The sequence below is a fragment of the Perna viridis genome, chromosome 3 (assembly GCF_037379345.1).
Source record: "Perna viridis isolate PV_CMFRI_1.1 ecotype Kerala chromosome 3, ASM3737934v1, whole genome shotgun sequence".
NCBI lineage: Eukaryota > Metazoa > Mollusca > Bivalvia > Mytilida > Mytilidae > Perna > Perna viridis.
The window spans coordinates 30,505,433-30,515,998 of NC_142447.1; positions in this window are offsets into that span (position 1 = coordinate 30,505,433).

Sequence of the window (10,566 nt, forward strand, 5' to 3'; positions counted from 1 at the left end):
AAAAAAGTCAAGTCCGTAGTAGACGGACGAGGAAAGGAAAACTATGACACGTTGAACAAATTAGTTTTCATGGTGCAGATTGATACACCGTAACGATCCACGAGCTCATGATGACGACCATAAAACTTCTGTAGTGATGACTTGTGGTAACATAACCCTGTTCCAGAAGCCTATTTGTTAGAATTCTAGCGCGATACAAAAAGTCTGCATAGTTTCGGCAAGCTCTGGTTTAACGTATAAGGTGTGATATGAACACTCCATACGCAGGTGCTGAAGGGATGTTGTCACAGGTGGAAGGAAAGTTGACAATTCTGAATAAAAAGTCATCATGTTTTTCGTAAAGTTTGGTTTAGTTTTCCTTCATCATCGATTTCTAAGTGTAGGTCAAGACATGAGGCTGACTTCACAGTGTTTGTAGTATCCTTTATCTCAAGTTCTTTGGGATAGATGCGATGTATCAAATCCCCAAAATTAAGATTGTTTAAAGATAGTACGTCATCTATATATTGGAAACTGAGATTAAAGGATCTCGCTAAACGATATTCTTTCTTTCGGATCAGATCAGCTATAAAGTCAGCCTTATAAGAGTGAAGGAAGAGATCAACAAGCAGAGGAGCACAATTTGTTCCCATTGAGGACATACAAAATTTGTACTATCAAACGCTTGAATCTAAACTGAAATTAGATTAATTCTAGCAGTGGTGTTTGTCCCTAAAGACAGAAAAACAGTTATAATGATATCCTAGACTGAACATTGAAATATTTTTATTGGCGTCTTTCCATTTCCATTTCCATTTTATTTATCCGATCCATTCAAATAATATGTATAAAGATGTTAAAGTCAGTTATCATCTAAAAACTCTTCTTGTGGAGTCTGAGTTGCTCATTTACTTTTGTTACTTTGTATGTATGATTTTAGTTACTTTATGTTCTTTGTTGTGTATCTCTGTTTTCCATGTCTGGTCTTTGTCCATGGATTACATTCTTTCGATTACCGCTATAACCTTGGTTCCCTTGATTACTCTTTCAAATTAATTTTAGTGGGTATGAAATACTTTAGTTTAAACATATATAACTGAAAAGTGACAAACAACTTGAAAGTACAGCATACATATTTTAGAACAAAAAACGCAATAGGCCTTGGTAAAAAGTTTGTTTTCATTGTCCCTTTCGTGTTTTACCACGTAAAAAAAATTCATATTGATGGTTATTTTGTTAAGCGAATATAATGTGCTGCGCTAACTTAACTTTTACATAGGATTCATTTATAAATACAAAAATATGTTGATAATGGTAAAAGAATTGTCTCATTCGAAAACTATGGCGACTAATAATATTGCTTCTAAATTCTGAATTTTTTTTTCATTTTACGAATATTTTCTTTTGCAATAAAATATATAACAACTAACAACAGTTAAATCTAATATTTTCATTGGCTAAGGAAAACAAACTATGCAAATTAGTAGAATAATGCAATTGCACAAACAGTCGATATATTTTTTTTTAAAATTGGAACGATTTTTTCCATTGCACTAATAGTTATTTAAAAAAATAGGTACCCACAATTAAAACTGATATTTTCATTGGCTAGGAAAAACAAAAATACAAATTAGTAGAATAATGCAATTGCACTAACAGTCCATTAATTAAATTTCAAAAAAAAAATGGAATGATTTTTTATTTCGTTGCACTAGTAATTGTCTGTGAAAAAACTAGGTAGCAACAATTAAAACGGACATTTTTATTGGCTAAGGAAAACAAACAATACAAGTCAGAACAAAAGTACCTTTGCACTAACAGTTAACTATTTATTTCTGATCATTACATGCCAAAAACAAAAAACAAAACAACACAGAACTGAATGATCTTATTAGTTATACGCTTCTTAAGTTTCACCCTGAAGGTTATTTTTAGTCTACTATGATTATCAATAGGAAAAACGTTACTAATGTATAATAAATTTTTCTACGAACTTTTTTTCATTTTTTTACACAAGACAATTCTCCGAAAAAGAATAAATACGTTATATTCATATGTCTCAGTAATGCAAAAAGTATTCTAGATGAATATTTCCTGTTAAAAATAAGCTCATGTTAATTCTAACTATTTGATGATTAGATATATTATATTGCAAGAAAATTATTTACGTAAAAGAATGATAGACGTTTCTTCAGTGCAGGACTAAGTTTCTTTGTCTCATAGAAAGACTTAATCACCGTGGGCATTCTCCGATGCTATAGTTACACTCTAACATATGGGATCATAGTTAAAAGCAATCGAAAACACCAATTTGGACGTTGATAGTTCCGCTAAATCTCTGTAATTGAATATAATTATCATCTTTTAAGAATACTAGATTGCTCGTTGTTATGTTTGCTGCAAATCTGAATTAATATTTGCTAATTTCAGCTACCACAATGAGTGTCGTTCCAGTCATTTTAGACTGCTTTGAGCGTTTCATCGATCTGAATACTTGTCATTTTTATGTCTAATCATTATTCAAAAACCAATACGTTTTGCATGTGGACATATTTGAAATTAATCTAAAAGCAAAAATACAATCATTTATTCTTATATTTCTTTGGAACTATAACTGGTAACAATATAAATCTCTATAATATTTACGAACTGAGCACATGGAGTTTTTATATGCATTTCACATTAGCTTTACAGACAGACAAATCACGTCTTAGAGAATAATTACAATTGTTAACATTTAAAAATGTTTACATGTAGTCGTAATGCATTTTTGAAGTGTCTTTCTTTGTGGTTGAGGTGTGTGAAGGGAATTATAAGAAAATCAAATGTCCAAAAGCATAATTTGTCATAAAAGTAGTTCATTTTAAAGTGCATGTCACCATGTGATCTAACAACCAGTTCGACTATCATTTACTTTGCATTTTTAAATTGGTAAATCGCTTCCAAAGAACGCGTTATGGTTATGCACGAGGCATTTTATTTGGTTACGCTTACAGTTTTATACTGAAGATTTGTAAAGGCATTTTAGGCTCGCTTTACTCCCTCCAATGACTACACCGCGCATACCATCAACCTTTTATAATTTATTCAGAAGTATATGCCATATTTTCCATCTGAACTACCGTTATCTTCACGCGCTGGGTTTCTTGGTTTGGTTAACATTATTATCTAAAGGGAATATTTAATCACATCTGGATGACGTATGTTACTTTTAAGTAAAGTAGTCAGCGAAAGTGGCAAAACCGTTAAAGATTCCCAATTGGCATATGTCCTAACGGTCCATCTGTTTAATTATGTATATTTAAACTTTTACACTTTACTTTGATTTTCCTATGATAATTTAACGCTTCATAACTAATTAATAAACATTAAGAAAAGGATGCTCACTTTGGGAGTAGATTGACGCAAAATCACGACACAAAATACAGCGTGAAATCTGTATTTGGTTGAAACAAATGAGTGCAAGAAGATTGCATTAATTTTGGAGGAATATTTGTCTACAGATAAGTTCAAAATACAAATTAAAAAAAAATAAACCGTTTTTGTATTTTTCTTGAAACAGATCATTTATTTCAATAATTACCAACGGTGCATAGTAAAAAGAAAATAACAAAATCAGATTTCTGCAAATATCTTTATTGGTATGATAAATTGTAAATCATTACAGTAATTTTCAACTGATAAACTGCTGGGAAGATTCACTTAAATTAAACAAATATTCCGGGATGAAATTCTCATTCAATTACAGTTAATGTGTCATTTTCTAAATTAACTGTACACAACAATACCTTGTAAATATTTGTTTAACTTCAGTTACAGTGGATTAAGTGGGTACATTTATTCATTTGATACAACGGTAAAGCAATTGCGTTAAATAATCTTTTCACCAATCAGTCGGGGCCATCAAACCGTTTTGATACAGCTTCGGGGCAAGTTTATCTGCAGGTAACTTTAATGCGACAAATTCTAAACAATTACTACATTACCGACAGATAGGATCAGCTTTCCTTATTTATTCAGTACCTCTAGGCGATCAGGAAAAAATCAGAATCAAGCAATACCCATTGATGATCAGTTGACACGAGATCAGGCCCCCAGAGTAAACTTTTAATCGATTAGCAGTAATTATAAAAACATTACTAACCGTCAATTAAACTAAACACATTGAAAGTTAATTACAGATTGATGAAACATTCTGAATCCTGAATTTTGTTTCGGGATTTTATCACCATTTTACTACTTGTTATGCAGTACATTAGACAATAAAGAATTACATTTTGTGGATGCAAATATCAACCAAAAACCTCATGTATTGGAAATACATAACAAACTCAATTGTGTAAATATTGTACTGTATATACGGTTTTAGTTCCATACGCAAGTCTTTTTACATTTTTAAAAACGTGTTTAAAACTTCTAGAAATGAGGTCAGTATAGATTCCAGACAGATACTTTATCATAAATCCGTTTAATAATTTTTTGTTGAGAAATTCAGACAATTAATTAAGCAAATACATGTTGATCGTGAACAAATTATTATGATTTTCTTATGTAGCCCTTCAGTGAAAGTACGGGTTAATTAGCGATCATATTGATGCCTTTCTTTTCCCTAAGATGAACACTTTTTCCTCGAAGGACTTATATAACTCCATCTTTCATCAGTTTCTTTGAGAGCGATAGAAAAAACGTACCGTTAACAACAACGTAATTACGAACCAATTTTTCTTTTAAAGATTGTGGATATGAATCATTAGTGTAAATTTAAGAAAAGTTGTTTCGTATAAGAATTGAACGCAAGTTAACCAAAGACCTGTGTAGGCATGATATTTAAAAACGAAACTCAATTTCATACAATTCAACTCTTTAAATCAATTGCCTGGTAAGGCTGTACCTATGCTATTTCTCTTTGAATACCACTGTTCTTATCATTATAAATGTTAAGAAAAGATATTTCGTATTCAATCAAAAGACAAATTTTCATGGATAAATGCACAATATCATTCAGTTTGCAACTTAGTTCATGTATCTTTCTTCTTAATGATAATAATAATCATTTTATGTACATTATGCAAACTTAATGATCAAAAATCATCATTTAGTTATTTCTGACAAAATACACGCGATGCTTCCGCAAAAAAATTAAAAGTGTGATTCTAATGAACTTCGCGACATTATATATAACTAACATATTGGAAATAAAATTGCTCGGTAATTGTAATAGGCAATGATAATTTTCAAAATCGAACCCTCAATTAAACTATGATTAAAGAGGGTATATGCAATGCCTGGAAATAATTTGAAATGTTGTCCTGTTAATTTTACTGAAAAGGTTTCAGAAGAAAGAGAGTAATGACAGTACAGAAGTTTTTATCCTGATCAGCGGGAGATAATTATTACCTGGAATTACCTGTCAAAGGTTTAAATACTAAGGAGTCCTTTGAAGTCAGGTATTTATGCATGGTTTGTACGTAATTATTTACTATTGCTTCAATTAAAATGTGATTTTCAGAGATGCATATTGTTCATATTTTTGTAGCATAAATGGAGATTTACAAGAAAATGATTTTAATATTTTCATGCAAATAAATCATAAGATATTCTAACTGTCGATTGTGTTGATAATTGTGAAACAAAAGGATGTTATATAGACTGATCAAACTGTCATGTTGGATTAGTCGTTTAACAGGTTACAGACCACCAATTCAACCAATGAGCATTTGGAACGTACGCAAAAATAGTCCTACGCAGAAATTACCCCTGTTCCTCATAGTGCTGTGAAAAAAGTTCTCATCTTATTTAAAAAATGTAAACAGTTTCTGAAAGGAAAAACATTTCTGTACATTTTATAGGTGCATTTTGCTTCTTGTGATGTGAAGCCTAATCTCCATAATGATTTTTAAATATACCCCTATCTTGTGAAAACACTGGGATTTCCCATGCTATTTATAGACCCTTCACTTCCGGTGACCAGTACTGCACTGCAAGTCTGCTAACCCCACATGCCATTCTGAGGATTGTGAGCTGACATATGTAGAATCATGCTGATATATGGTCCTCTGCAGGTTAAAGTTAAGGTAAAGTCCAGAGAAGCCATTGAATATTATGAAATTAGCATAGAAGCCTATGGGAAGTGGAATTAGTGGTTTTTAGCCTAACACCAAATACACTCATGCATGCACAATTAAATAACACATTTAAGTCAAAGTAATTTGAATTCTAATAATTTGGCTCAAATTTATAGACGTATAGAACCAGGAGTGGTGAGTTTAAGAAAAAGACAACCCTTTAAACACTAGTTTAGCATACAGTCTAAGACAATACAAAAGTTTTAAAGAATGTTTTAAGATTGTTTTGATAGTGAAATAATGCAATACTTCAAATCCCTTTAGGAGGTAGGGGCTTCTGTAAAGGCAATGCAATTTTCAGCTTATTACATATACTTCATATTCTAGCATCTGTTTTAACAGCTAAACTAAGTTATTACTGACATATCTTGTCTTTGTTTACTTCTTACTTTGTAACATGTATATTAGTTTTTGAAGAATTGAATTGAATTCATTAAAAACACAATTAAAACGCACACAATTAAGCCTGTGGCATAAAGAAATTTTTCTTTGAAAATAGAAATAAATTAATCAATTATGACTGGAATATGAGGACTCACAGAAAAAAGTTACATATATTTAATACTGTTCGGTTCGAAAGATGCATTTTTTTATGCACAAAATATTTGTTTCCATTGAAGAATAGTTTCCAATAATAGCAAATACATGGTAGCATTTATGTTCCTTTTTTTTCTATATTTTCATTTGAGTAATTAAAGTCCTGTATAATAATGACAATTAGTTAAAACGTGTCGTTGTTAAAATAACTTAGACGTCATTGTAAATTAACCTTTTTGTATGGATGATCCTGCCTCTGTGGAATTGAAATAAAAGACATTGTCTTCATCAAAAACCTTTATCTGTAAATTACCTCTAAAACACATATAATACCCGGCTGTATCATTAATGTTATTACTATGATTAACTCGATTATGACCAAGCTTTAATCGATTGTTGAAAAGATGACCTCCGTATTCACGATAGAAAATTGTAGATAGTTGGAAACGTCAATTGTAGATTGAATATGTGCTCTTTTCGGTATTTTAGTTTAAAAAAAATGACTTTACCATAACTGAAAGCTAAAGAAACCAATGATATGTGGTATAAATAAAGCCATTCAAATTCAAATATCTACGATAAATGAATGAGTAACATAGTTTAACATTATTAAAATACAACCAATAAAATCACACATGAAAGGATAAATGTGAAGAAAAAATTAGCGACAGATATAAAAACACAAAGCAACATAGATACTGTATACTTGAGACTAGAGAACCTGAATCTCTATAGATACTGTGTACTTGAGACTAGAGAACCTGAATCTCTATAGATACTGTATACTTGAGACTAGAGAACCTGAATCTCTATAGATACTGTATACTTGAGACTAGAGAACCTGAATCTCTCACTTGATTAAATACAGTCTATTAAGTCTTCTAAAGAAATAACAAAATTGTACTTTTGTCATTGGAAATCATTTAATCAATAGAAAGCATCTTAGTTTTCTTTGAATTTAGCAAAACCCATCTGTTAACAAGTTGCCAAAAATCTTCCGTTTAATCCATGTGGTCCAATTTTAGTTACAGTGGCCATGATTTTTTTCCAGATCAAATATATCCACACATCCATTGCCAAGGGTATTGTTAAGAACATTCATGCCAAGTTTAGTCACAAACCAGAGGAGGAGATTTTCAAATCGGAGATGTAAAATTCGGAAAAAAATATATTTCAGGACCGTTAACTCAAACATCCGTCAGCGGATCTTTCTGAAAATTTCGGCATGGGTCCATCACATCAATTTGAATTTTTGTATTCCTTGCCAGGTTTTAGCTAATCCCTACTGTTTTTGAGTTATTTCTAAAATTCAGGAATTTGATCCCAATGGGCAATTTTTAGTAACGGCAGCCATATTTTTACCAAATAATCCACACAAACAGATCAATATGGATATTGTCAATCTGCTTCGAAAATTTGATAAAAAGTGATATTATATACATAAATGATATTCTAGATGATCAAAATCAAATTTCCGAGAAAGTTGTTTTCAACAAACTTCAACAAAAAAGCAACTGGATAGCATAATTAAATATTCTGAAAGAAGCTATACCGCATAAATGGAAACTTCTCTTCAAGACAAATGAATCTATTAAAACTAAAGTGAATATTAAGAGGGAAAGCTTTACCTGGAAACGTTCATTTCTAGATGTAGCTAAAATTACAAACAACATATTTTACAAATCATTATTAAAGATAAATTTGAAGATTCTATTGGCTTTCAGAAATGGGTGAGAATTTTCAGTTCTCAAGAAACATTTTTCAAGGATAATTTATATCTTTTTATATTTAACTATTTAACAGAAAACAAATTAAAAGACTTTAGATGGAAATTGATACAATATATCATTCCAACAAAAAATTATTGTTTCAATGGAAGATAGTTGCAAATCCTTTGTGTAATTTTTGTCAACAGGAAGAAGATTATTTTCATTTCTTTATCTCATGTCCATACTTAAAACCATTTTGGAATGAGATTAATAATATCTTTAGAAAATCTGACATAAATTAAACTAGAACATATTGTCTTGGGATATAAGATTGCTGATGAAAAGTATTTTTTTTATCAACTATAAATTGACAATACTTGCTTTTTCTATCTACAAAGTTTATTATATATCCGAACAAAAATCAAAAAATGTAAATGTTTTCTCCATTTATATAAAAGAATACAAGAAAAGAATAAGTGAAAAAAATAAAGAATTATTTTTAGTGAGGTTTAGGAAACTTTTGGTAGATTAATTACCTGTATGTCTGTTTAATTCGTACTTATCGATTATTTACTTTATAATTGAAAGTTTATATATATATATATATGTTACAACTAGTTATTACCCTGGATAACTAGAGGAATTTACAGGGAACACCTTGAAAAGCTTGGGTTCAATGTGCTATATGTGACAAGTGTAACTGAATAAAGTATTTATTTGTTATTAAAAAATATATATATGGATATTGTAAGGTTCAAACATGCCAAATTTGATCACAATTCTTCCAGCAGTTTTAGAGGAGAAGCTTTTCAAAGTTGGAAAATGTTAAGCTGTTGGAAAATTCTTCAACGTGATCCCTATCGTATATAGACACGGCGGTCATGTGCATTCATTTTGTGCAGTATATCCGAAGGAGCAATCATAAAAAATTGGGTTTTGATCGGTCGAGTTGTTTCAGAAGAGAAGATTTTTTAAAATTAAAACATAAAAAAATTGCAAACAAATACGAAGAAGGGCAATAACTCCTGAATCGCTTAAATTCTCACAAATATTTCATCATGCTGAACACTTTTTGTCAGAGATTGGCTAAACCTTATGATGTCAAAGAAACTACTATCTGACCCTATGTTCTATTTTTAGTATTCTATTTTTTTGTTTTTTGTTTGTTTTTGTTTGTTTTTTGTTTTGTTTTGTTTTGTTTTTGTTTTTTTTTTGTTTTTGTTTTTGTTTTTTTTTTTTAAGCAAGGTCATTTGTGCAGAATACCTTAAAGAACAATCATTCCGTTTGGTTCCGATGGGTCAAGAACTTTCTATGTAGATTTTTGAAAATATGTCTACGAACGAACGACCACGATGACGACGACGGACGCCAAGTGATGGCATAAGTTCATTGTTAAAAATAATTCCAAATCATCTTTTGAATATATCGAAGATGATTAAAGTGCTGGAATTTTTTTACCGATAACATATTTGTCCGGTGTGGAAGACGTGATTTTCAACAAAGGATCGGCATTCCAATGGGAACAAATTAAGCTCCTCTACTTGCTGACCTATTCCTTCACTCTTATGAGGCTGACTTTATAGCTGATCTGATCCAAAAGAATGAACATCGTTTAGCTAGATCCTTTAATCTCAATTTTCGCTATATAGATGACATATTATAGTTAAACAATCCTAGTTTCGACGATAGATTTGATACATCGCATTTACCCAAAGAATCTGAAATACATAAAGTATACAACAGACAGTGTGAAGTCAACCTCATACCTTGAACTACACTTAGAGATCGATGGAAAAGGAAGATTATTCATCAAACTTTACGACAAACGCGATGACTTTTCATACCGTATTGTCATCTTCCTTTTCATCTGTGGCTACTTCCCTTCAGCCCTGCGTATGGAGTCACATATCACAACTTATACGTTATACCAGAGCTTGCTTTTATTGTATCGCGCTAGACTTCTTACAATTAGGCTTCTGGAACAGGGTTATGTTGCTACAAAATTAAAGTCGTCACTACAGAAGTTTTATCGTCGTCATCATGAACTCGTGCATCGTTACGGTATATCCATCTGCACCGTGAAAACTGATTTGTTCAATGTGTCATAGTTTTTCTTTTCTCATTCGTCTAACCTAGACGACTTTTTTATGAACAACTCGGCGGTGCACATAGTCAATGCTCCCATGTTTTGGTGAAGTCCGAGTTGCTCATTTAC